Source organism: Syngnathoides biaculeatus, chromosome 3, assembly GCF_019802595.1.
Source record: "Syngnathoides biaculeatus isolate LvHL_M chromosome 3, ASM1980259v1, whole genome shotgun sequence".
NCBI classification, from domain to species: Eukaryota; Metazoa; Chordata; class Actinopteri; order Syngnathiformes; family Syngnathidae; genus Syngnathoides; species Syngnathoides biaculeatus.
Window position 1 is genome coordinate 2,126,329 of NC_084642.1, and position 27,778 is coordinate 2,154,106.

The 27,778-nt window shown below is 46.0% G+C and overlaps 1 protein-coding gene across 8 annotated transcripts in view; it reads left to right on the forward strand.

Moving 5' to 3' along the window:
• Positions 1-27,778, forward strand: part of znf536 (zinc finger protein 536) — a 402,786-nt gene that overhangs the window by 124,178 nt on the left and 250,830 nt on the right. For 2 of the 8 annotated variants that reach the window (XM_061813496.1, XM_061813504.1), the window contains exon 1: positions 24,578-24,748. The exons of 5 other annotated variants lie outside the window; for them this stretch is intronic. The gene's annotated coding sequence lies outside the window, so the exon portion shown is untranslated. Of the gene's footprint in view, positions 1-23,914; positions 24,212-24,577; positions 24,749-27,778 lie in introns of those variants that run through there. One more of the 8 variants, XM_061813498.1, reaches the window with a different exon arrangement.

A 27,778-nucleotide genomic window follows, 5' to 3' on the forward strand; every position in this document is an offset into this window, starting at 1 on the left:
ATTTCAATGAAAAACAACAATAGTGTGATATTCAGGTGCTGTTTTAAAAAAAAAATTAATTCAACTTCAATTTTTTTTAAATTCAAGTCAAGGATGAATAAATGTTCTCATTTTCTTGCATTTATAGTTTATTAGATTTTCTTTTAATTTTCTGTGAATGTGTGAATTTAAATTTTCCCATATTTTCTAAAATTAAAGTTAAACATTTAAAAATGACTAAAAACAGTCTAAACGTGTTGTTAGTTTTTAATTTTGATTGACATTTTTAAATGTCATGTTTAAAATAACATTGTGAATGTTTCATCTGACCGTTTACATTTTCAATAATAATTAATTAATTAAACATTGAATAAAAAAACAGCTAAATGATTTTCTTTAATTTACATTATTTCAACTGAATTAAAAATTTGAATTGAATCACTTTTTTGATAAATTTTTCATTGAAATCCAAACTATTAAATATTTAAATAAAAATAACTGCAATATGTTTGAGTAGATAGGGTGATTGTATATTCTTTCCTGTTTTTAAAACCAAAATTCCAAATAATATATATGTTAGAGTGGACGGATGGGTGAATAAACAGACGTTTGATCAAAGAGATAAAATACTGAACACTCAGTCTACTGTTTTAATATTTTATTTTCATTGGAACGTCAAAATGACGCCGATATTTTGAGTCGATATTCCGACGTTTGCGAGGTGTTTTGGAAGCGCTCCTCTAATTAGCATCTCATTAGCATCCGTCGTCACGCTCTTGGCGTGGACGCCGTTCGCCGGGATCCAAGAGCGGGCCGCGCAGCTGAGGAGGGTTCAAAGTTCGTGACTATCGCCATCGCGCCTCCTCCCTCATCGTCGTCCTCGAGCCGAGCTAATGAAATAGCGACAATGAGCTCGAAGAATAGACAAATATGAAATATAGCCGCGTGAAGACGAAGGGAGGCTTTTTCATAAGAGCGGCTATCAGATTAAAATGCTGTCAAAAAGAATTTGCAATAAAGATGTTGGCTCTCTTTTCAGCAAAACAAAATAACAGCCGACTGTTTGGATGCAGGCCCATCACAAAGTAGCCCGTTGTGTCGAAAGCAGTCGTCGCCGTCAAGCAACCGCAGCACACCTGGCGCCGGCGTCGGCGGCCGGCTTCGTGGAAACGAGCGCAACTTCCGCCGCGGCACTTTTGCGGGGAAAACGCGTCCGCTTGGCGGAGTGAGGCCGTCCCGAGGTCCGCGTCGGGTTACGAGAGGCCAAGCCGACTGTGCTCATAATTAGAAGCGAGCCGGAGTCACGCGAACGTGAGGCAGGAAATCTTCTAATTACTGCTTCCTGTCTTTTAAAACTTGTCCTATGGCCAACGCCCCAAACCTTCTTCCTGTGTGTGTCCCGCTCTCGTGTCCCATTGAGGCCAGAGAGCTGACTCGTGTTATGTAACGCGCCAATCAGCGGACAGCGTTGTGCCGGGCTCGAGCGCGCCGCTACATGACCCAACAACTTTCAGCTTTTGGATGCTCCAAGAGATCCGTATCGTTGAGTGAATGAGGCCTTTTCTTTTCCCGCTTATCCTCACGAGGGTCGCGGGGAGTGCTGGCGCCTGTCCCGGCTGTCAACGGTCACCCCGAACTGGTCGCCAGCCAATCGCAGAGTACAAACAACAGTCGCGCTCAAAATCTCACCGAGGGGCAATTTCGGGTGTCCGATTAATGTTGCATGTTTTTGGGATGCGCGCGGAAACCGGAGTGCCCACCCAGAGAAAACCCACGCAGGGACCGGGAGAACGTGCAAATTCCACACAGGTGGTTCTGAGATCGAACCCGGGACCTCAGAACTGTGAGGCCAACGCTTTCCAGGTGCCCCACCGCGCCGCCCCATGGAATAAACTCGAGTTAAAACAATGATGAGGTTCTAATCAAAGCGTTGCAAATGAATCCAACGAGACGGATCCAAACCAAGTAAAACCAATCGAAAGAAAATACAAAAGAAAGCAAGCCCGGCCCAACACGAACCAACCAGCCCAAACTTCACCAATCCAGCCGACCATCCCGGTCATACTACACCAAAACAAATTCAGCCAAACCAAGCCAAAACCACAGAAAAAATAAAAACCAAAACCAAGCAGGCCAACCTGACCCGACCCAGAAACAGAAAACCAACTCAGACCTGACCAAACACAAAGCAAACCAAATCTAATCCGACCACACCAAAAAGTGAATCCAGACGCGACCAAATCTAAGCACAACACCAAACACACCCTAAACAAACAGACCCCAACCCAACCTGACCGGACCCATGAAACCAAACCGATCGACCCGCAAAAATGATCGAGAGCGAAAATCCACGTCCGATCATTTGAATCGTGCTGTCGCGCGACACCAACAACCTCGCCTCAACCTTTTCCGTCTGTCGTCATTTTGCGCTGTGCTGTCTTGTCTGCGGAAGGTTGTAAAAACACGTCTTGCCACTCGGGATAATATTTTTTTTTTTCCTTTTTCTCTCCTCCCCGATGAAAGTCTCATGCAAAATGAATACGGGTGGCACATTTTATTGAAGTATGATTTAAAGAAGGGTGCTGAGGGGGGTGAAAATGATGAAAATGCAGGACAGACAGCGAAGGGGAGGAGGAGGAGGAGGAGGAGGAGGACGTTTAGAGGAAGAGATCTTGTCATAAATTATTTTACTCATACACGGCCCTGCCGATGTATGTTGCGTGTGTGAATAATGCATCGGCCCGACGCATAATTAGGACAACAACGCTATTCTCTTCTTCCTCCTCCTCTTCGTCTGTGTAATGGATGAAGAGGCCACCTGATTGATCTGTGAAGAAGCTCTCTAAATGGCCTTCAAGTGCGCCTGCCCTTTCCTCCTCCTCCCCTCTTCTTCTTTGTCACATCACGGCTAAATGATGCAGGCGATCATTTAGACGGCAAATAAGCAAAAGGTAACGTGGAGGAGAGCAAGGCAAACCCGAGCGGGGTAAACAAAAGCGCCGGAACCAAACAGACACGTCAAGGTCGAATAATAATAATAATAATAATCATTTAAAAAAAAAAAAAAAAAAAAAAAACCCTGAAGAAATCAAACTACCCGGGAAAACAGGCTAACTCATACGAGGCGAGGTAAACCAAAGCCAATCTGACCAAAGGAATCCCAACAATCCAAAACCAAACGAACCCACCAAAAGCAACCAACCAATCCAAAAAAAAAAAAAAACAATCAACCTGTAAGTCATCCAAACATGGCAGACCCAACAACCGAGATAATCACAAAAAACCACAGCAGACCAAGCCGAATCCTTCATAACCAAATTACGCCAACCCAAATCATGTAAACAAAACCAAAAAACTAAGCCAATGCAAACAAACCAAAAACCAAACCAGACGTATCCACGCAAACCCCATCAAAAACCACCAAACCAATCCAAACAACCAGTAAGTCATCCGAACGTGGCAGACCCAACAACCGAGATAATCACAAAAAACCACAGCAGACCAAGCCGAATCCTTCATAACCAAATTACGCCAACCCAAATCATGTAAACAAAACCAAAAAACTAAGCCAATGCAAACAAACCAAAAACCAAACCAGATGTATCCACGCAAACCCCATCAAAAACCACCAAACCAATCCGAGCAAACAAAATCCAACCACCAAACCAAACTCAACCAGTCAAGTTAAACAAACCATAAACAACAACCATATAAATCGAATAAATCAAACTAATCTAAATCGTACAGACCAAAATAAAGACCAAATAAAACCGGACCCCATTCCCCCCACTCAGTCCGAACCAAACTCATACAGACCGAACCCATCCCGGCTCAGTCAATCGAACCCAAACAAATGAAACTAATCCAAACCAGAAGAAAAAAACCCCAACTCAAATAAACCCAAACCAAGGAAGTCACGCCAAGCTGACCCAAACCAATCCACGCAAACAAAACCAGACCAGCCCAGACGAGACAACAACCCCGTTGCCCTCCTCTTCCTCCTCCTCGTGCGTTCGTGTCTGTCGGAGAACAAGCGCTGGAAACGGCCGTCGAGCGCTCGCTGGCTCGCCTCCTTCCTCCTCGTATCCAAATGATCGTGGCCATCGTTCCGACGCTCGTAATCATTTAGACGGCAAACGAGCAAAAGGTAACGTGCGCCGGGGAAGGCGGCGCGCCGGCTAACGCTAATGCGTGCTAGCGCCGCACGTTCATTACAGGCCGCCCTGATGACAATTTTTCTTTTTTTTTTTTTCCCCCCCGCGCTCGCCGCCATCCGTCGTCACGAAAACTGACACAAAAGACACAGCAAAGTAGAGGAGCTCATTATTTAATGTGGGTGTCGGGAGATAACGCACTTCTTCTTCTTTTTTTTTTAAAGGAAGAACATCCTTGAAGCATTATCCGCAGACAGGATACACGGCTAATCTAGCGCTTTGAGCCATTACGCTACATTTATCTGTGACCCCTCTCCTGCTCCATCATTGCACTTTAAAGTCCATAAAAGTGTGTTTAGACAAAGATGAAGGCATTACCTGCTCGCTACTTAGCCCCCCCCCCACACACACGGGATATTAAATAGCCTTTATCTCAAACCGGGGGGAGGGGGGCGCTGTAAGCCGATATCTCTGCGGGCCCTCCGGACGATAGCGCACGCTCAGGTGTAATAAATACACACTCTCCAAATCGTGATCTGATTTATTTGCTAAGGACAGATCCAGTTACAAAGTCACAGCGGGCGAGGTTATCGCAACCCGACCGAACCCCCGACCCGAAGAGACCAAACCAGGCAAACCAGACCACGGCAGAACAAAGCCAAATCGGTCGAATCGAACCGAAGCAATCTGCATCGTCTGGATAATAACCGTCAGATGAGATTTCTCGCTTTCACCGCATGGCAATTACACCTCTAAAATACAAAATGTATTATTTTCAAATGTTTTTTTTTTTTTTTTAACCTCGATTGAACTTGCTCGTGGCTACATAAGTAGTTTATTTTTTCATGTATCTTTTAACTGTTTATCTTTTTCGAAATGAAATGAAAGTGTAGGCACGATAGAAGATGGATCAGCACATGCGCCTCACAGTCCTGACGACCGGGGTTCAAATCCCAGGCCCGCTCGTCTTTGTGATGTTTGCGTGTTCTCCCCCGTGCCTGTGTGGCTTTTCCCCAGGTACTCCAGTTTCCTCCCACATCCCCAAAAAATTGCACAGTAGGTTAATAGAAGACTGAATTGTCCGTAGGTGTGAATGTGAGATTGAATGGCTGTTTGTGTCTATGTGGCCTGCGATTGGCTGGTGGCTAGTTCGGGATGTAACCCCGCCTCCCGCCTGAAAATAGCTGGGATGATTCCAGCTTGCCCGTGACCCCCGTGAGGATAAGCGGTCTGTAATGGAACAGTAAAAGTATTTCTGTCTCAGAAAATGAGTAGCTCCTACTATGCTCTTCTTGGTTTTGTAAACTAATGAAAACAAACTCATGTTTACGGTGCTAGTTAGCTAGTCAGTTCGTTAACAGCCATGGTAGCGAGTCACACGCTAACTTTTGTAATTTCAAGACATTGTAATGTCACTCGTAAATGTGATTTCATATTAGAAGTATTTTCATTAGCGTGTTTTGCATTTCTGTCGTCGGGGATCGGATCGCCAAGGTCCGAATTTCCGTGTTCTTACCTTCACCTATGGGCATGAGCTGTGGGTCGTGACCGAAAGGACAAGATCCCGGATGCAAGCAGCCCAAATGTGTTTCCTCCGCAGGGTGTCCGTGCTCTCCCTTAGAAATAGGGTGAGAAGCTCGGTCATCAGGCAGGGGCTCAGTGTCGAGGAGCCAGATGAGGTGGCTGGGGCATCTGATCCGGAAGGCCTTCCCGGGGAGGTGTTCCGGGCACGTCCCACCGGAAAGAGACCCCGAGGACGACCCAGGGACACCCTGGAGAGACACGGTCTCTCGGCAAGGTTGGGAACGCCTCGGGATCCCTCCGGAAGACCTGGAAAGAAGTGGCTGAGCAAAGGGAAGTCTGGGTATCCCCGCTGAAGCTACTTCCCGCGCGAACTGACCCGGAAAAGCGGTAGATAATGGATGGATGGATGGATGCATGGATGGTTTGCATTTCATCTCTCTCCTAAGACTAACAATCCCAAAAGGCCCAACCAGCGGCGGCAGCGCGGGGAGAGGGCGCTCGCGTCACCTGACCACACAAAAGACAAACAAAAGTTTCAGCTCTTTTGCGGCGGTGACGTTTTCCGGCAAATATCAGCCGTATTATCCATATAGCGTCATTTCTGGCCTATGAGCCGTGACTTTTTTCCACACGCTTTCAACCCTGCGGTACATGCGGTGATGCGGCTAATTTGTGTAATTTTTTTCTAATGGCCACTCGAGTTGAAAAGGGAAGAGTCAGACCGGTGGAATATATGTGCCGAGGAAGTGACTTTTACCTGTCCTTCCCTGTTAGCGCTGCACTAGCGTGTTACTGCCGTGTCTCTGTGATTTTTATCAGGTTTTTTTTTTTTTTTTTTTTGGTGAACTGGCCCTGTTAGCGGAGTAGCGCCTGCGTTAGTGCGCGTGGCGGCGCTAGCATTACCATTAGCGCGCGGTGGCACTAGCATTAACCCGGTGGCGCTAGCATTAAACTCTTGGTGTTCCGTCTTTCTTTGTAAATATCTCATGTTTGAATGTGGGTTTCAATGTGGGCACTTGCGGCTTTTACGCTGCTGTATGTACCAAATGGTATTTCCTTTCCAAATGTACTGGCTGAGGCTTAGAACCAGGTGCGCTCTGTCGGCCGGGATTTACGGTACTCAGCGTCATCAGTATCGTCTCTTTCAACGGTATCACGCACATTCTTCGTCTGCGAATCGTCAGTGTCATTGATACTATCAGCACGCTATTGTCAGTGGTCAAGGATTGCATCGGTATCGCCAGTATCAGTTTTTTCTCAATACGGTGTCATCAATACAATCCGAGTCATCGGTACACCCTCGGGACCGCCCGTATCATCCACGTGATGTCTCCAGGGATGAGAATTTTCCGCTGATCGGACCAAAATGAATGTATATCAACTATTCATTGAAATACTAAAAACTTTGAATTGATTACGTTCTTGAAGAGAAATACGGATAAAGCAGCCTGCAGCACATATGTGGTAAGGTCATTTTTATTCCTATTGTGCTAAAAACTTCTATAACTACACTATACTAATTCTATGAATAACTGACTGCATATCAAAAAGAGAATATAATGGTGTATCCATATTAAACAGTGAAAGAGAAGTTTGGCAAATGGTGAAACTCTTATATGTAATGTGCTTCAAATAAGTACAATAATTCAAGCATTGAAGAAATGAAAGTGATCTTTCAATTTTTGCTGGACTGGTAGAGCACCAAACGAGGGACATCCCCCCCCCCCCACACACACACACACACACAAATACAGTTAAATTCAGTGTTGAAATGAATGGTTTTGGGGCTAACAAATTGCTCAAATCGCTTAGCTTCGCCCCCCCCCCCCCCCCCCCCCCCCGGGCCCCCAACGGGGCGCTGCCCCTGCACCCCGCTGAGGACCTGCGGCCCCCAGGCCCCCGGCTACTTTTCAGACTTTTATTTTTTTTTTCTCACCTGGCATTCTCATCCCTGTGTCCACGAAGTGAGTATCAGCAAAGTCGTGGATGAAATATCTCCCATGACGTCGCCATCGGTATCTGCGTTGACACACTCGAGTGTCTTTTCTCCTGCGCGTAATGAGGTTAGTGCAGGAGACCCACTTTTCTCCAGGTTTTCCCTTGGTGGCGCAGCGCCTCCCGGGGCGCTCGCTCCCCTTCACCTCTCCAGCTTTCATTACCTCTCGGAGGGCGAGCGGCGGAGCTCGGCGGCCGGGGAGAGACGGTCTCGCGGCTCCCGGGCCCGCCGTCCCCCTCGATCGGATTAACCTATAGCGCCTTTCTTCCTTCATTACGCACTCCAAATTACACCTCCGCGGCGCCTTGCCTTCATATATGGGCTGATATCTATTTAAAATCTAATCCCTTTGGGTGGATTTCCATTTCTCTTACGTTCCTGCCTTTTTGCCTGGAGGAAGGCGCGCTAACCTGGGCCTCTTGTACAAATTAACTTTACGTTCATCACTCCGGAGGCTCCGCTTTTTTTTTTTTTTATTCTTATGGAACACTCGAAGCGCAGGTGGGGGGGATTCGAGTCAAGGTTCCAGTTTTACGACTTGAATTTTGCGCGCAGAGTTGAATCTGGAAAAAGGGGAAAATCATAAAAATGTACGTTTTTGAAAAGCAAGAAGTTGGCGGCATGCAAGGTTTGCAATTGAAAGATGGAGACACAACAACCAAAATATCAAACTTCATCCGTCGCGAGTCCGAAACCCACCGAGATGAGGTGAACCGCGTTCATTTCACAATTTGTGAATGAAGCTTCGTGTTGCTGATGGATTTGACAGAGAGGCCAAAGTCGGACGCTGCGGAGACTCTTTTGGGACAAACTGGCCGAGCGGAGTTCCCCACAACGCCGGCCGTTGTCCACCATTTTTACTCATTTTTCCTCAATTGTGTCTTCTGACATGATCGAAGCAGCAAAAGTACCGGAGGAAAGGCACGATTCTTTTATTTCACCGCAGAAAAAGTTGTGCAGGAGCAGCAGAAAAGGGATTTGAATTTTTTTTTTGCAACGATGCAAATTCAATGTCAACCGCATCTTTTTTTGGAATCAACTCAGCTGTTGAAATGTAAATTGCAGCCGGCGTTCCGCCTTTAAATCACACGTTCAAAGTAGACAAGATGGAGGAAAACGAGCCAGCGGGTCGCGGCCAAACGGAGATCGGAACGTGCGCCCCGTGCTAACATTAGCGCGCGGGGATGTTTCGACGGCACGGACGCCACTTCCTGGTTATGAATTGCCCCCCCCCGTCGAAAGGTCAGCACCACGGCAACCCTGTGACGGATGTCGGCGAGGGCCAATTAAATAAGGACGCCCGGCGCGCTCGTTTGTGTGCGCTTATTAAATCCGACGTTGTGCGGTGTTCCCCGTTATTTTTATTTAATTTTTTTTTGTAATACCTCATTTATTCACCTTTGTGATGCTTGTTAGCGCCGCCGCCAAAATGAGCCGAGGTCACCCACCGCCCGCAAACTTGAGCAACTTTAGACTTGCGACTTGAAAGTGGGACACGCACATGAATGAGAGGAAGCACATTTTTATTTGTGTATTATTATTATTTGCCCCTTTGAAATGCACGCACACACACAACGAGTTTCCTTCCTGGCCCGTTCTCACTTTTTAAGGCCACCTTTTGTTGAACTTGTGCTTTTCTTCCCCCCCCCCCCCCACAACCCCCCCCCCCCCCTTTTTTTTTTTTTTGGTCCCTCCCTGCCTTCCTCGTCTTGTGTATCCAGTCCGGAATTACAGATGAGCATAATAATAATAATGTCATTTTGTAGCGGAATCTTAGTCATTACCTGCAGTAAAGTGCTTCTAATTGATACCAGCAGAGAGATAATGATTACAATGCCCTCCAGGAACATATTATTGCAATATTAACCTTTGTATATACTTTTATGCAGAGGACCGGGGCACATTAAGGGATGCGTAAATCTTACTTGAGCGCCGGAATGCCATTAGAAAGGAATGGAGACCGGGAGGTGTGCCCTTTCCTTGATTAAGTGCGTCCGAGGCTCTGCGGCCATCTGCGGAAAATGGATGATGTGCGAGTTCAATTTCGGTGGCTCGCGCTCTCTCGCTTCCCGCCGCTCGCATTTGTGCCTCATGGACTTTGTGTGCGCGCGCAGGAAATTAGCACAAATGAATTTCCAGTCCCAAAAATCAAGCGGCCCGCCGAAAGGGTCGACGACGTCCGCGCGCTGAGGATATTTGTAGTAGTTTCAAGACAATTCTGTGGAGAATGTGCACGTTGCAAAGTGAATTTGCTCCTAAGTTCACGAGATGTGTTTCAAGACCGAGAACTACGTCACGGTGAATTGTGGCGAGATAGCGTGACGCACCTCAACCTTAAGCATGGGCCACCTCCTCCCCCACTATATAAAAAGTTGAGAACCGTCGTTGGCATCAGGGGTCATCCTGGGGGCAAAAGCCGCGTGCAGTTAGCTAGCTAGCGAGAAATGCATCTTCCGTTCGGAAAAAAAAACCGCTGACGTGCCTGCTTTAGAGTGTCCCGTTGTCGGCCATGAGTGTGCGCTCGACATCCGGAGGAAGACAGTAGAGCAGATTTTTATTGACTTAACTTCTTGAAAGTCCAACATCGCATCCAACGACCGGGGCTCCGCTTTAGAGCGCCTCATTGTCGGCCGCAAGTGCGTGCATGTCACGCTGAGAAATGGGAAAGAGTGAGGGAGGGGAAAATGTTTCTTTTGTTTTTCTTTTCTGATGTCTGGCGTGACAGCCAGCACGTGGACCAGGCCGTCGCACCGGCATGGCCGTTTTGGTGCGAGCGCCTCGTTGTCACTGGGATGCATTCCGGCCACCGGTGGCGGGTACATTTCGGCAGCTTGAACATGCAGTTACGTGTCAGGACAAAGCGAGCCGACGTGTCATCCATTTGGGAATTTGGAAGGGCTGTTAACGATACGTTTCTCTTTGAGTCAAATTTCTTTTCTGTGGCCCAGAGACTTTAATACAATTTGAAGCTCCAAACATTTTTCGTTTATGCACAAAAAATGGCTCTGAATTCACTTTGTTCTGATATTAAATGATTACTTGGATTCTAGATTGACATTTTTGGTCGTTATTTTATATATTTTTTCAGTTCCTAACCATTTTAGTATTTTCTTTTAATTTTATTTAGTTTTTTAAATTTGTTTTTTTTTTCCATTTCTTCAATAATTGATTTTACTCTATTTTTTTAATATTTGAGGGCATCTTTTAGTATTTAATTTTTTTTCCTCATTTCTTCAATAATTGATTTTTACTCTATTTTTTTAATATTCGAGGGCATCTTTTAGTATTTAAAAAAAATAGTTTTTTTTCCTCATTTCTTCTATAATTGATTTTACTCTATTTTTTTTAATATTTGAGGGCATATTTTAGAATATTTTACTGTACTGTTGCATCAATTTCCATTGTGTTTGTCATTTTTCTCGAGTTAAGTATCCATCCATTTTCTCAGCCGCTTATCCTCACAAGGAGCCTATCCCGGCTGTCATCGGGCAGGGGGCGGGGTACACCCTTAACTGGTCGCCGACCAATCGCAGGGCACGTCGAGACAAACAGCCGCACTCGCAATTTAGAGTCTCCAATTAATTGTCGCACGTTTTTGGGATGCGGGAGGAAACCGGAGGGCCCACCCGGAGAAAAGCCACCCAGGGACGGGGGACAACATGCAAACTCCACACACGCCGGTCTGGGATTGAACCCGGGACCTCAGAACTGTGAGGCCAACGCTTTCCAGCGGATCCACCATACTGCCGTCTTAAGTAATTCAACTTCATTTGTTTTGCGTAATCATAAATTAGTCTTTTTTTTTTTTTTTTTTTATTTTGCTTTTTTCATGTTCAAGTCCATAAGTCAGTGTGACGTTACATGTGTGCGTGTGTGTGTTTACATCCACAGCTGCATTTGGCACACTCTGCCCCCCCCCCCCAAAAAAAAAAAAAAAAAAAAATCAACAAGACAGCATCCTAACCAGAGACTATTTTTGGCCGCCTTGCGCATAATAATTGGCTCACGCTGAGTCCGAGACGCTTCTCTGTCCACATCTGGCCGCTTGCTCTTCTCTCTGCTTTTCCTCTCGTTCGTTCCCTTTTTCTTCTTCTTCTCCCCCCGTTTGACCACTTGGAGTAGAAAAGGCGAAAGTGGCTCACAGTGAAGCGCCGTTTCTTGGGAGCGTACGTCACACGATTGGTAAAAATCCAACATTTAGACGGAGACACTTTATTTTTGAGCCCCTTTTCTCACCTCTTTTTAATGCTATAAAATTTTTAGACTATTGTCTGACCTCACTTTGGAGAAAGGAAAAGCAGACTCGTGCTCACACGTTTCCAAATGAAGGCCAAAGTGTCGTTATTTCCCGTCCGAACGCCGAAGCGCGCCCACGCGTTGGCTCAAATTAGCGTCGATGGCACCGCGCAGACTCAGCTGCGAGCTTGAACGCGTGCGGAGCGGCAGCATGTACCTACGAGCAAGGCACCGGCCAAGGAGGGTTGTGTATTTTAACAACCAAAAAGTCCCACTAAAGCATACGATAACATTTTTTGCTGTGAAATTGTGTCTTGACCCGCCGATATTCAGGAAGCGTTGCGTGAAACGGCCTGCAACCGTTTTTCGTCCACTTGACCAAAAAGGAGCAGTTCTCGTGTTATTCCATTTTTTTTTTTTTTAATCTATCTATGATTTAAAGTGACAACCAGCTTTAATTCGTCCTTGACGCGTCCACTTGGAAACGTTCCGACAATTTCCGAGCGCGCCGACCTTGAGTGGCTCCACTCATCATCCCCTCCTGTTTTCGTACTTTTTTATTATTTTTTTTGCTGTCATGTTTTTTTTTTTTTTTACTAGCCTGTCATCTTTTCCCCCCCTTTTTGGTTGTCTTTTGTTTGCACCTCATAAAATCCTCGCCCGCTGTGAATTTGATATCAGCCGCTCGCCGAGTCGCCACGCATTACTCCTTTCTGTCTCGCTTGGGTTTCCGTCGTCGCTTTTCACTTGTCTAAATGCGTCAGTGGATGAATGTCCAACTTTATAGACACGCGTTGAACCTGCAAGGCAAATTGCAATTACAATACATTTTGTTGTTTTTTTTTTTTTTGTTTAAATTGTAATCTATCAAGCGTTCACATTTTTAAAAATACAGTGGTGCTCCCAGAAGACCAGTTCAAAAGTGAAACGTTCGAAAACCGGAGCGCGTTTTCCCATTACAATGAATGGAAAATGAAATAATGCGTTCCGAGCTTAAAAAAATATTTTTAAAGTTTTATTTTTTAGCTTTTCCTGATCATACCCTGAGAAGGGTTGCGTCGGGAAGGGCATCCGGCGTGAAAATTGTGCCAAACATATAAGTGCGTTCATCTGAGATGACACGCTGTGGCGACCCCGAAAGGGACAAGCCGAAAGAAACTTATTTACTTTTACACTGCAAATTTGGAAAGGGCGTTAACAATACGTTTCTCTTTGAGTCAAATTTAGAAGACATTTCTTTTCAATGTGCACGGACTTTCATACAACTTCAAGCTCCAGGTATTTTCTCATAGCACAAAAAATGGCATTGAATTTACTTTATTCTGACTATTAAAAATGATTTAGATTCCAGATTTGAATTATTTATGATATATATATATATATTTTTTTTTTTTCACTTATTTGTAATTTAAAAATTTGATTTAGTCTGTCTTTTAAATTTTTTTTAATTTTATTTTTTCCCCCATTACCTCATTAATTGATTTTTATTCTACTAGTTTATTTGTTTAATATTTGAGGGCATATTTTAGAATATTTAACTGTACTGTTGCATCAATTTCCATTTTGTTTGTAATTTTTCACAAACCAAGTATCCATCCATTCCATCCATTTTCTCAGCCACTTATCCTCACAAGGGTCGCGGGAGCGCTGGAGCCTATCCCAGTTGTCAACGGGCAGGAGGCGGGGTACACCCTGAACTGGTCGCCGGCCAGTCGCAGGGCACGTCGAGACAAACAGCCGCACTCGCAATCACACCTACGGGCAATTTAGAGTGTCCAAATAATGTTGCACGTTTTTGGGATGCGGGAGGAAAGCGGAGCGCCCACCCGGAGAAAAGCCACGCGGGTGGGTCTGGGATAAGAAATTTTTTTTTTTTAGCTTTTCCTGATAATAAACTGCATAGTAGAAATACACTTTACATAATGAAATCATTTAAGAAATCCGTTTATGTTTCGCCTTTAGTCGTTGAGTATGCTAGGCGAGGAGTCCAGATTTCTCGCTTTGGCGCAAATCCCTTCCTCGCCAAGACGATCCCCAGCTAACTGCTTCTCGTTTTATGAAAATAAGAAGCAACTTTTGGACTTCCTCCAAGATCTGTGGCCTCTGCTTGCTCCTTGAGCAACGTGACTTGCTTTGAGGGCGTCTTTATGTTTCAAAACGTCGTCGATTTCGCCATGCCGTACTTCTTCGATAGCTCAGAAACACGCACACCAGATTCGTACTCGGCTATCAAATCCTTCTTGAAGTCGACGGTTTTGCGCGCCACTTTCCTTTTTTCAGCACCAGCAGTTCCACTTGCCTTCTTTGGAGTCATAATCGGGGGGGTCACAAGAAGTCAGTACCGGGACACGTCCGCGCGCAGAGGAGTGCGTCGGTCAACTGGTTGCGCGTTACGTTTGTTTTTTTCAGGGGTGCGTTCGAATTGACAATAACAAATCGCCGTGGGTCAGCTGGTCGGCGCGTTTGAATCCCGATTTTCGCTCGAAAACTAAAGCAAAAAAAAAAAAAAATCTCGAAATTTTCGCCCGAAAACCGATTTGTACGTAAACGGAGACGTTCGAAAACCGAGGTACTACTGTCATGTAAAAGTGGTGCTAGCAGGCTTATTAAAGTGGACATATTTAGTAACTTTGGAGCGTCCAATCAAGTTCCAAAATGTTTGATCCAACTTGGCGATTCTCAATTTTTGGTTGTACATGCGCTCCCTCTTGTGGTGTATGAAAGAATCACTCAATTAAGGATTAAAACAGTTACAATGGTTTCCTGTTTATTTTTGTTTCTTTTTAAATCCCATGTAGTGAATTTCCCACGTGGAGTTCAGGTTTCTGTCACTTAGGATACGTTCACATTTAAACTTTTGGAAGGTTTTAACGGTCTAAAAAGTGGAGGTGAAGGTGAGCTGAAGCCCTTTTTTCCCCCCCCCTGGCCAAAAGACACCCAAAATTGTTGCAAATAAATGTAAAAAATGTTGACTTGTACTTGAAAGTTGTGCGCTCTCTTCTGTGAAGTCGGCGAGGTTTTAGCGCGCTTCCTTTTCTCACCTCCGTCCCGGCTGCGTGCCGTAAGACAAGCCGGCCTTTCAAGTGGGGCTCGGCAAAGCGCTACTTTTCTCTCAATGAGGTTCCCCGAGTCAATTCAACACACTTCCATGGTCTCAAGATGGTAGCAAAGCTCTGCAATTATCTAAATGAATCCTCTCAACTCACTTCAACATAGTTCTTTGGCCGCAAAATAAAAAAAAAAATCATAGCAAAGCACTACTTGTGTCTAAATGGAGCTCGTCCGTCCTGCGGACTGTAAATTGTTGTTCGGTTCACTTGGAGGTGCCGGTAGACGACAGCCGAGTCTCGACGTGAGGACTTTGCCGGTCTGCGGTGTGCCGTGCGTTTGCTGGGCGGGTCGCTCTCGTTCTCTCGCGCGTGCAGACACTTTTGGCTTTTCTGCACGCGCACCGTCCGGCCTTTGCCAAGCTCGAAGTCTACCAGAATGTTGTGTTGGTTGAGAACCCGTCCGGGTAACGTCAGACTGACCCGATCCGCCCGGAATGACAATATTGTGGCTTCTGTCCCCCTTTTCTTTCTCATCCACCTTGCCGACGTCGCTACTGGACCTGGATGCACTTTCCACAAAGTTAGCAACTGGAGCTCCCTGGTGCGTCTTTGCGACCTGTAGACCGCTCGGAACATTATCAGCTCTGTGCTGTCGGTTTGTGTTTCTGAGGGCGCTGCGGGTCAAAAACTAATAATTGGTCAGCGTGTGTTGGTTTTTCCGTCAAGGCCCCTGTCGTCTCCAGCGTGGACCTCACACAGTCCGAAAACGGCAGCTCCTCGTTTTTCACATCCTCACGCGTCCCCGTGGAAGGTTTGTACTTCCTGACCATCTTCTGTCATCCACGTATCTGTGCCAATAACTTGGAGTTGTTCCAGAAAAGGGTTCAGAACGTTCCGGGCAGATTTGCCACGATAAGGGGGGCCGGCGGGGGTGGCGTGCATAGCACAGCCGTATTTTTTTGTCTGGAAAATCTTCCCGTGAATCAAAAAAAAAAAAAACAAAAGTGGTCCAAAAATCCAAAGTTCCAGCGCGTGGCATATTTCTTGGGTGGGGGGTTCAGTGTGGGCTGCCTCGGCTCAAGCGCTCGCCGTTTGCAGCCTCGCTCTTTCCAGGCCATCCCGCCTCGGAACAAACGCGTCGCCTCCCGTTTGGACTTGAATTCCGCAATTGAGTCGTCCGATGACATCACCGTTTGTGATCGCTGCGCATCTTGCGTCATTTTGCCAGCGCCCGCCCGTTCGTCCTTGACGACTCGCGGCCAATAAAAAGCAACACACTGGGCTACTATGTTGCCCTTTGCGCATGTTGTCGTCGGCGTGCGAGTTGCAACGTTGTAAAGCGCCGCTTTTTTGTCGCGGCGTTACGCGAGACGGCTCGACGTCTTTTGTGACTTCCACTCGTTCAACTTTACCCAAGCAGACACGCAAATAGTGGTTTTTTTTTTGTTGTTGTTTTTTTTTTAACTTTTGTCATTCGGCCAGACGGGAAATCTCGGGTTCGGAATTCCGGTGTTGCGCTTTCAGGTTGACTTTGCGCGTCGCTCTCGGAAAACAAAATAACATCCCTTGCGATTCAAAACGTACTTTTGTGTTTAAAATGTGAGCATTTGTGTTGTTTTCTTCGTTTGTTTATTAGTCGAAAACAGTGAAACCAAAATACTTTATCCATCGTGAGCCAGAGAAGTTTTGGTGACAAATTCCTGCATAGTGAAAACTTAATTGAACTTTTTTTTTTTTTTTCCATTTTGTGTTGCCCTTGACTGCCACCTACAGGCCTTGCAGTGAAACTATATCAGTCACAAATATTTTTGTTTTACGATTAGAAGTTTGTTTTTTGTCAGATTTACAAAATAAAGTCCTCAAAAACCAAGTTAATAATCAGCTTGAACGTTTTCCATATATCCGGGATTTTTTGTCAATTTGAAAAATTGGTACCTAGGAAAATTCCGATCCACAAAAAAAAAAAAAAAACATGTCGCGGTCTTCTGCGGTCAGTCACTACTCGAACGTATTACATCGATTAATTTATAGATATGCAGTACCAACAGAACATCTTTTTGTACAAGTTGAAAAAATAACTTTGGACTTTTAAGAACCTCAAAATGAGCGATCAAAGCGTTTGCTTAGAGATTTCAATGTTTTGTAGTCTTCAAAAGCAAGAACGAGCCCATCAAATATCACATTTTATGGCTGGAACAGTAAAAATCTTGAGAAAAGTGCTAAAAAATTTATAAAAATGGTGTATGTAGTATTCAGCTGACACAGTCACATCTCTTATCGTATGATGTGGGTGACAAACTCCTCGCACAAAGGATTTTTTAAAAACATTTTTAAGCATGCAGTCGATGAATCTCGGCGGCCGTCTCGCCAGCGGGGAGTCGCCGTCATCCCGCGGGACGCGGCCGCTGCGGGACGCGGCCGCACGGAAAGGCCACAGGAAGGCAGGAATAATCGCGCGCGTCCAGCGGAGGTCGGCGCGGGTCTCCAGGTTGTAATTATGTGCTAATAGCCACCGAGGAGGTCATTTAGCGCCATTAGCCGGTGCCTGTAGGTCGTTAGCGGCCCGCAGCATCAGCCGGCCTCCTTAATGCTCCCCGCGAGGCCGTTAGCGCGCTGTCGCTGGCCAGCTAGCTGCCTTGTTAGCGCCATTAGCAACCAATTGATAGCTAATAGTAAAATATGACGGTGCCGAGACCGGCCCGAGAAAGTCGACTCTGTCGGAAGAACGAGGCGGCGGCCGCCCGCTACGCCGCCGCCGCGGATCTTTGCTGCAATAAACATCAAAAATCAATGTTTTTGGTGACATTGTCAGCTCGTAGCCGGGCGCGCGCGTCATAGCGACTCCTGGCAAGTATCCGATGTTGTCCTTTAAACGTATACAAATTGTTTTCTTTTAATTGTAGAAGAGTTTGTTGATAGAGACGGGATTTTACATTTTTGAGAGGTTTCCACATTGCCAACTAGTGGCCTGGCATGGTTATTACAACCTTGAAATTTCCTCAAATTTACAGGCCGACGAAACCGCCTCATATTTAACTGAATAAAACCTCATTTTTATTTTATTTTTTTTTTAGTTTGAAATGACGTTTGGAACCTTGAAATATGAATATTTGAAAGGATACAATTGTGTAATGACGTTCTCGCTATGATGCTAATTTATACCTCAATTTAAAAAAAAAAAAAAAACATCCTTCTGAAGCTTTAAATCGCAAACATAGACATAAAATACACATTTTTTTTTAGAACATCCTAACATCGCTATCTAGTGGTTTGTCTGCTCTGATCAATTGAATTTGTTTTTTTTTTTCCAGCTGGATTTTTGTTTGGCTAGAATGACCTACAAATCATACGCGTCGTTGTTTTCCAACTCAGATGTTTTCATAATCGTCAACTTCTGTTTCATTGACTAAAAACAACAATAACTTATTTGTCGAGACAAACATTTGATAATTGTGTGTGTGTGTGTCTGGTTATTCTTAAGAAAGTGACAGCGCCAACTAGTGGCCTGGCATGAGTCTCACAGTTATCAAAGCAAATTAAAAACTATATTAGATCAACACAGAGGACGCTTAACGAAAACAATCCATAAACAAATTTAAATTCTTGACACAAAAATGTAACAAATAAAAAAAAAAAAAAAGTTTCTTTACCAAATGACGGGTGGAATTCCGATGTTGGCGGTTCAAATTTCTTTCGGTTCTCGGTTTGTTTCGATGGTCTGAAACACTTTCAAATGTGCAATTATTGCACAAAAAATGTTACATTGTTTTTGTGAGTCTGTAGGATTGTCAGGTTTCCCTTTGACTGTTGTAGGAAAAGCTGCACGTTGGAATTGGAATATTAAACCGCCGAAAATGTTTTCAACAGAATCTCCCAGTTGACTTGCGATGTTAGTTTGATTCACAAACGATTTCAGGAGTGTCAAAGCAGCTTTTGGTCTGACTTGACGCATAACGCGTGACCGACACGTTCAAAATGTTAAAACAACGAGAACCGACTTCACTCTCCGAGTTCAGAGTTGGGCTCAAGGCAAACATTTGGACTTTGCTTCAAGTTACTTCCCTCGCTCGAGGCTACGGCAGCTCGGCCGCCACCCGCCAATCATCGGATCTTAAAAAATAGACAAGCACGCACGGAGTCTTTCCTAGAAACAGGAAATGAAGAGTGCTAAGTTCTTCTCCTTGCAGCTTGCGCCAACCACATCATAAGATTCACGCCACGTCTAATAACAAGTGGGTCAATATTTACTCTGTTGTTGCAAAAATTTTAAATGTTTTCATTGCTTTTCTATTTTTTAAAGCACACTGGTGTAAGGTTAGAAAAAAACATCCTTGATTGACCCCCCCCCCCCCACCACCACCACCACCCTCCAAAAAGGGTCACAATGGCCTGAAAGTGCCTCGAGATAGCCACAAAGCGCGGTGTGAAAATCCTCAACTCACTTCAACGTAGAGTGTTTGGACCGAGAAGCGACGAAAAGGGCGCCAAGTCGATATTTTTACATGTTTTGCGTTTCCCAAATATGTAGTGGGGAAAAATGTGGAAGGGAACTATTGAAATATTCTCATGTTATATGGGAGTTTCCTCCGCAGGGTGTCCAGGCTCTCCCTTAGAGATAAGGTGAGAAGCTCGGTCATCAGGGAGGGGCTCAGAGTCGAGCCGTTGCTCCTCCGCATCGAGAGTAACGAGATGAGGTGGCTGGGGAATCTGATCCGGACGCGTCCCCGGTGAGGTGTTCCGGGCACGTCCCACCGGAAAGAGACCCCGAGGACGACCCAGGACACGCCGGAGAGACTACGTCTCTCGGGTGGCTTGGGGAACGCCTCGGGATCCCTCCGGAAAAACTGGAAGAAGCGGCTGGGGAAAGGGAAGTCTGGGTATCCCTGCTTGAAGCTACTTCCCCCGCGACCCCACTCGGAAAACCGGTAGAAACTGGATGGATGGATGGATGGATGGATGGATGGATATTGGAGATTTGAGCCTTTTGTGATGGTGTCGTGCTTCAGATTTTGCTGTTTTACGTGACGTTTTCAAACTCTTCCCGCGTGCAAAAACGGAAGCTCAAAAACTGTAAAATCATCAAGTAGCGAAATCTTAAAACGCATTTGAAAATCATTGACGTGAGATTTTGCACGCTTTCATTGGAATTGGAGTTTGGAATTTGACAATATTTTTGATATAAAACTACCTGAGGGCGAAAATGGGCGTTTTCGGCCCGATTTGGTGCCCGTTTTGGGTTTCGGCTCGTTGAGACTCGTCCGTTTGTGCGCGCCCGCCGAATTTCAAGTGAGAAGATCAAACTGGATTTTGGAATGTGAAAACAGTTATTAAGCTTCCTTTGTGGCATGTGTGTGATTTATTCTTATTCTTATTTGTGTGTGTGTGAGTGGGCATTCACTTATTCCAGTATAAAAATAAAGTAAGTAATCCAATCATAATCCCAAAGCGGACCGTCTAGACCTCCCGTACGGAACGATTGTTCATCAATTGGAGTCAGCTGTTTCCTTTTAGACTTTATGTCTTCTTCTTCTTCTTCTTTTTCTGGCCACGCAGACACTCACGCTTGTGATTCTCGTGATTTGCATTAAAATCTTCTGATTATCGTGGGAGACTTTTTCTTCGCCGGCCGGTCAAAAGAAGACGCCGGGGCTTGACGGACCGAGCGAGGAAAACTTTTGGACTCACTCGTGAGTCTTCACAGGGTTAGCAAATATTACAATTCCAAGTCGTAACCATATTAAATCAGAGAAAAATGAAAATGCACGCACGTCATGAAGAAAGCGATTGCAAATTTGCGGGACTTTTCCCGAAAATGCCATAGATGCTCCCGATCTAGAGTCACGCAAAAGGACAAAGACAAAAGCAAAACGTCTCCCTTGACAAGTTTTGCCACAAAACTCAAACTCCAAATGGGATCCGCAGAAAGCCAAAGAAAAAGCCAAACGGACACTGAAGTGAAAGTGGCGATGGCGCCGCGGGATTCAAGTTCAATTTCTTTCACGACCACACTGGCAACTCGAGACAGGAAATCGTCTTTCCTCGTTGAAATGAACGGAAATGCCTTCCATCCGTTCCACCCCCACAAAGGAAAAATAGAACTGTATGATATTGCATATAAAAGCATAAAGACTCAAACAAACACTTCTACTAATCGTCAGGATGCTGTAATATTGTCATTTTTAGGATAAAGTATCTAGTTACTTTGTCTAGGTGTGTCGCTCCACCATTTGTGTTCAGATAGCCCGAGTGTCTAAAACAGCAACTGTCGATGCTAACCGTTAGCATCTTGATGGGATTCTCAACGCTTTGTTAGCATGAAGCTAACTGGACTTTCCAAAGTCTAAGCTGGGTTTGCTTTTGATTTTCTTTGTTAAATTTGAAGGAAAAGTACAAGTCCGAGTGGAGATAAACAGCTTGAAGCCAAATTTTTGTTCTTTTCTTTTTTTCTTCTCCGTTTTATGTCAAATGTGAGTTCCCTGCCAGACTACGGAGCTCGTATCTCAAGCTTCCACTTTCTTAGGTTTTATTGCCGTCCCTGTGTTGCGCTTCAGCTATCAACCAATTTTTTTTTTTTTACCATTTTTTTTTCCACGTTTTCTATGAGTTTTTGTAGTGTACAGGCACGTCAGAGGTTGTGTTGTACGTAAACCGCCGGGCGGAACCGGATGCGTAAGGGACTCGTTCTTCGGCTGGGGCCGTTTGGATTTTCCAGGGCGGAACTGTCATGGCGAATAGATCCCTGCAGGTGGCAGTATTGCGTAGCTGTGGATTTTAGATCAGCACAGTTTTTGAGTGGAAGATAACGAGTTGAAGTGAATTTCGGCCCGTGACGTTGATTGAGGGAAAGAAATGCCAACGCGTTGGAAATGTGACACATCCGTCGAGTATGTAAATATGCGAGATAAACGGAGCACGTGTCACGATTGGTAAACGGAAGTGTGTGGTGCGAGCAAAGATGGCGGCAGTGTCAACGTCGTGTAAACAAAGCCACTCACGTTTACTGCATCTGGGAAGAATTATTTTCCCGTGAAAAGACGTTTTTGTTTCATAGTTTGCGCCATAAAACCAGAAAATATGAGTTTATCTTCACAAAAAGCTCTTTTTCTCTGCTTTTTGGTCAGAAACCAGCTGGTTTTCTGGTGAAGCTCACCCGTGTCTTACTTTTGATTACCAAAGAACAGAAAAAGCTAAAAAAGAAGTCGAGTCAACTCCTTGTTTTGTTAGAGTTGGTGCTTGTGTGCTCACACAACACAAGATTCTTGATAGAAAAGTCCAAATGTTGTCCAGTAATATTCATCATAATAATAATAATGAGTTGTTGTGATCAGGTGGCATCGCGTCACGTTTCCACGCCGACTTCGTTCCCATCGCCGGCGCTTTGTGCGACTTGTCATCCGCTCAAAGAATCGCCGATCGCGCTTCAAAAGGAGGCGAGAAGGCGCCGCTCATCCATGGAGAATCGGCCAAAGAATGCCCCCCCCCCCACGCCCTAAAAAAAAAAAAAAAAACACACCCCACTATCATCCCCACAGAACGTACTCTGCTGCTTTTTTTGACGCTCCCTCTTTCACACTCGCTCTCCTGTCGCTCCGGCGGGATAAGAAAAGAATTTCCGAGCATCGCCGGGAAATTCGTATCTGCCCATTTAAAAGCTCAGCGTGGCGCGTTTCTTCGGGGTTGGGCTCGTCCGTCATGTCTTGAAATTTTTTTGGCCTTTTCGCCACTCGGGCTCGGTCATTTTCCCTAAAAGTCGAGTAAAAAGTACACGCACGGAGGGTAAAGGGTAAAAATGAATGAATCTGCCCGACCTCCACACAAATCACACACTGGCCACTTGATTAGGGACGCCGGCCCATCTCGGCGGCGTTCTGAGCGACTATGACAATATCGCAGATATTACCTTAAAAGGAATATCGTTTGACACTCGATTGAGCAGTGCCGCTTCACGGGCTCGTTGGACAGGTACTTTGTATATTTTTGCTTTTGCTTTATTTGGCTATCTAGCCGGATTATTAGGAACAGCTACCGCACAGCGATCGTCACCGACTGCTTGCCGAAAGCCAAAGAAAAAGCACCAAGATATTGTTGAATCAAGTAACCCATTAAAAGTGAACACGGCAGAATGGCATTATTTTTTCCACTTATTCATTTCGGCGCTAATCTGTTGATATCACGGAAAACAATCATTACAGTTTAGAATTAGCCATCTCACTTCTTGTAATAAAAAAAAGGAAAGGAGTTTTAATCTCTTGTATTCCAATATTATGATTTTACCCTTTGAGTTGCTCATAAACTTTTAAGCAGAGTGAGGTCACGTAGTGTGCAAAACATTTATCATTATTATGATAATTCATTTTCATATCCACTATTATACGAGTGTCACTGACCATTCAGCCAGTCATTGTTGTGGGCGGTGGTGGGGGTGTGGGCGGGGGGGGGGGCACTCCCCTTTCTCCATCGTGGGGGGGAAACAGAGTTTCTATGAAAATGACCCCCCCCCCCATTCCTCGCTCCTATTATGTGTCTACTTCCGAGTGCAACCCGATCGACGTTTTGACTCTCGTGCGCGTGCACGCCGGATTCACACGGCGGCCCGAGTGTGCGTGTGCGTGTTTTTATGACAATTGATATTGTTGTTTGCGTAAAAAAAAGAAAAAGTGAGAGAGACAGAGTGGTCGTCATGAGGCGCCCACCATCATCACCATGATATCATCCCTCCACAAAGCCCCCCATTCATTCATCCATCCATCCATCGCGGCCCTCGCGCGTGCACGTCTGCATAATTGCATTATTGAGCTTGGAAACTGCGCGCGTCCTCGTGCGCGGGGACGTGCAACCGTCTCACTTTGGTCGAAAGAAAAAGCAAAAGTTGCCTCCGAAAGTGCGCGCGCGCGCGCGCGCTTTCAAATGGCGCGGCACCGCACAATAATCACACGCGCGAACAAAAAAAAGGCGCGTCGTATTTGCCTCCGACGATGATTATTAATAATTATTAATGGGAGAGAAGGTGGAGACGTCAGAGGGGAGGAGCGTGTGTGCTCGCACGTGCGCGCGCTTCTCGGCGAGGCGGCTTATTTACATGAAATATGCCACAAGGTTACAGTGTACACACTCACACACACACACGCTGACGCGCACGCGCACGCATACGTACGCTCGTCATCTGGAGCGCTCCGGACTTGTTTAAGCGCACGGTAACGCGCACGCACGCCACGGACTCCTCTTCTTCTTCTTCTTCTTCTTCTTTTTTTTCTTCTTCGAGACAGCCAAGGGTAAGAAATTCCACTTTTCTTGTTGTTTCGTTTGTTTGTTTTTTGTCTTTCACGGGAATTTTGCCGTCTCGCGTGGCGGCGGTGTAAGCATCAAACGCGAGAGGACGTGCACGCGCGCTGCACAATTTGGGGATTAGTCGCCCAAAAAAAAAGAAAAGAAAAAAAAAACAGCAGCTCAGAAGGCCCAAAAAGAAAGTGGATTTTTTTTTTTTTTTTTTCCCCTGCTTTCACCCCCTCGGTGCTTGTTTCGTCCACGCGGATGATTCCCGGTGCCGCGGAGGTTCGATCCGCGGGACACGCGGAGCGAGGAAGGAAGGATAGAGAGAGGGAGAGAGAAAGAGAGGGAGGGAGGGACGCACGGAGGGAGTGGAGAGAGCGAGCGGAGGGGAGCGGAGGGGGTTCACAAGGACAAGATTCCCACGTCAGGTCGGGATGCGCGCGCGGAGCGTGGAGGCTCTCTAACAGGTCCCACGCGCACTTTTTTTTTTTTTGCTTCTCTCGTCTGCGTGCACGCGCCAGGAATTCCCTCCCCGAAAGGTAAGCTCTTTGGAGTGCCTTTATTGATTTATGCGTTTCATTTTTCTTTTCTTATTTTTTTTTTGCACCACGAAGGTGTGCGCGATCCCCGTGAAATTCATCACGCAGCAATTAGAGCGTGGACGGACGGGGCTGCTGGATTTCTCTTCGCGCGGGGTCTCGTGCGTGCGTGGGCTCTTTCTTCTTCTTCTTTCTTCTTCTTCTTTTTTAAAAATTTTCTACACGGCCGAACTTGAGCCGCGCTGCGTCCTCTCGGTCAGAAAGTTGCAAAAAAAAAAAAAAAAAAAAAAAGATGAGAGGGCACAAGAGTACCGAGGCGAAGCTGCCATTTTGTAAGCGACACGGGCTCGTGTGCGCGGAGCAGATGTCACTGCGGGGATCGGGAGGGGTGGGCGCCCGGCCCCGAGGGAGCTTTGGCGGGGGCTCCGAGCCGGCCAGAAAGTTCGCCGAACGTCGAGGGAAGAACCCCCCTCGGGTCTCGCGGTCCCGGTCTTCCTTCTTCCTCACCTCTTGGTGCACTTTGACGCCTTTCAGCGTAAATGGCGCCGTTTGCCGATGACACTTTTGAGTGGGGAGCCGACGCGCGCGGGCGGCCTCGTAATCCCATTACAAGTGTGTGCGTGCACTTTGACCCCGAGGTCATGTGACCTGAGCCTAGCACCTGCGGGGGGGGGTCGGCCGATAATTATGATTGGCAGCCATGTTGCGTTCACCTCGGCTTCTCAACGCGGCCTCGCCGTTGCCGTTTTGTCAAATTCCGATTTTAAAAGTCAATTTCGGACGTCGTGTATTTCTAATCTGCCAGCCCCCCCCCCCCCCCCCCCCCCGCCCCCCACTCTTTGGAATTACAGGAAGTCAGGTTTTGAGCTGTCAATCACCGACGTGGTTTTTTTTACACCACACAAGTGGCTCGTGCGGCGATTCGCCTCGCTGTTTTGTGAAGCCCCCTTGCGCGACCCCCCCCCCCCACCCACCCTCAAGCCCACCCCAGACCTGATTGAGGTGGAGGGGCTGCTTTAATTAACAGTCATTGTCACAACAGCCACTTCCTGCTAGTACCCCAACCTCGGAGTGTGTGTGTGTGTGTGTGTTTGCGAGTGTGTACGTATCACAGTCCTCCCCCCTCTCAACCGCCGTGTCCCCCCCCCCCCCCCCCCAGCGGCAACGCCAACACGCCGCCGTGGCCTCCGTCGTGTAGCGACGTGACCTCAAACTCTGGAGTTCACCCGCACACACACGCGCACACTTGAATTTGCCGCACACGATTAAGCATGTAAATTAGTCATAATAATAATCAAGAATTGAGCTCTGGTGACGGTTCAGTGTCGGATACTTTGTCGTGTTTGCAAAAGTTCAACACGCGACGCGCGCATACTCTTACTTGGACAAAAGTGTAGTCCTTCTCGGGGTTCCATATCTCGCACTTCAAGTCATCACACCAAACGCAGTACTCAGTACACAAATTAGCAATAATACTCAATATCTGACAATACTTGTGCTGTACTTTTTTTTTTAGACGCAGGTTTAATATGCAACACAATTATACACGCACACTGACACTGGTGAACACAGCACACGACGTGTAAATTATGAATTACTCGGTGCTACAGTTTGATGATCGTTTAGGTTTCCGACTAAGATCAATTCGTAACACACACACACACACACACAAAATCGAATTAGTAATAATTCTTTGGTGCTGTATTTTATGCTTTGTAATTACATGTATTAATCAGTAAAAGTCCATATTTGCTTGACTTTTGTATTGCATGTTGGTGTCCTAAATTCAGGTCACACACACACACGCGCGGATCAAGCGCAGCGATACATAAGCAGTGAAATCATATTTTTGATGATGAAGTTCACCAGCGGGAAGACGCCGTCGCCGCGTAAACGCAACAACTTGTCACTTCCCGGCAAACTGACCTCGCGTCCAAATGTTACCTCCACCGAAAAAGGAAACGCGCGAGGGGGAATCGTCCAACGCTGCATATTTAATAACTAAATGATTCCGATAATGAGAATTGATCATGTGCAGTCAAGGGCGGCGTTCTTCATATTCCTGTGAGGGGAAAATAAATGTTCTGTGTCAAAACGGGCCCGACGCTTGCGGAACGTTCTGCGCGTGTGTGTGTGTGTGGTGTGTGTGTGTGTGTGTGTGTGTGTGTGTGTGTGTGTGTGTGTGTGAGTGTGCGTTTTAACAAGTGTGTGTCACATTAATGATGATGATGATGATGATGATGAAGAAGAAGCACAGAATGCATGATGATGTCGTCATGTCTCCTCGCGGTATAAATATGTCACTCTGGAGTGTGTGTGTGTGTGTGTGTGTGTGTGTGTGTGTTTGTATGCGCTGGGGTGTGATATGAGGGTGGGGGTTTTGGGGGGGGGCGGTCCTTGATGCCTGAATTAAAAAAAAAAAAAAAAAATGCAGTTTATAGCGTAATTTATCATTTTTATCATGTGAACGGAGAGCCGGGAAGTTTTCCCCCAGCCGGATCGGAACCATCCTCACAGTCAACAACTTGAATGTGTCTTGTTGCGGAAGATGAAATCATGATTTCTTAAATATCATTTTAGGATTCAGGATCGTTCATTTTGTTTATTGTGGATGATATCCCGTCGAGTTATATTATAGCAAAATTGCAGCAGATTTTTTTTTACGTTGATTTGTGCAGGACTGTGTTGCATGTATGTGTAATGGGGGGGGGGGGGTCCTTAATGAGGGGGGGGGGTCACATTGAAGCCTGAATGAAAAAGTGAGAGGACTGTTACGCGTGGGGGGGGGGGCTGAGGGATTATTTTGCAAGGGGTTGCAGGATTCGGGATGATTTTTTTTTTTGTGCAGGGGGGTCAAGAAATGGAGAAAGTGGGGGGGGGCGTTCGTAATGGGGGTCATCAAATTTGACGCCTGAATTGAAGTGTGCATGCATCTGTGTGTGTTGGGGGGGGGGGGGTAGGTTGTCAAATGTGATATCTGTGGAGTTAAAAAAAAAAAAAAATATTGGACGCAAACGGACTTAATTGTCA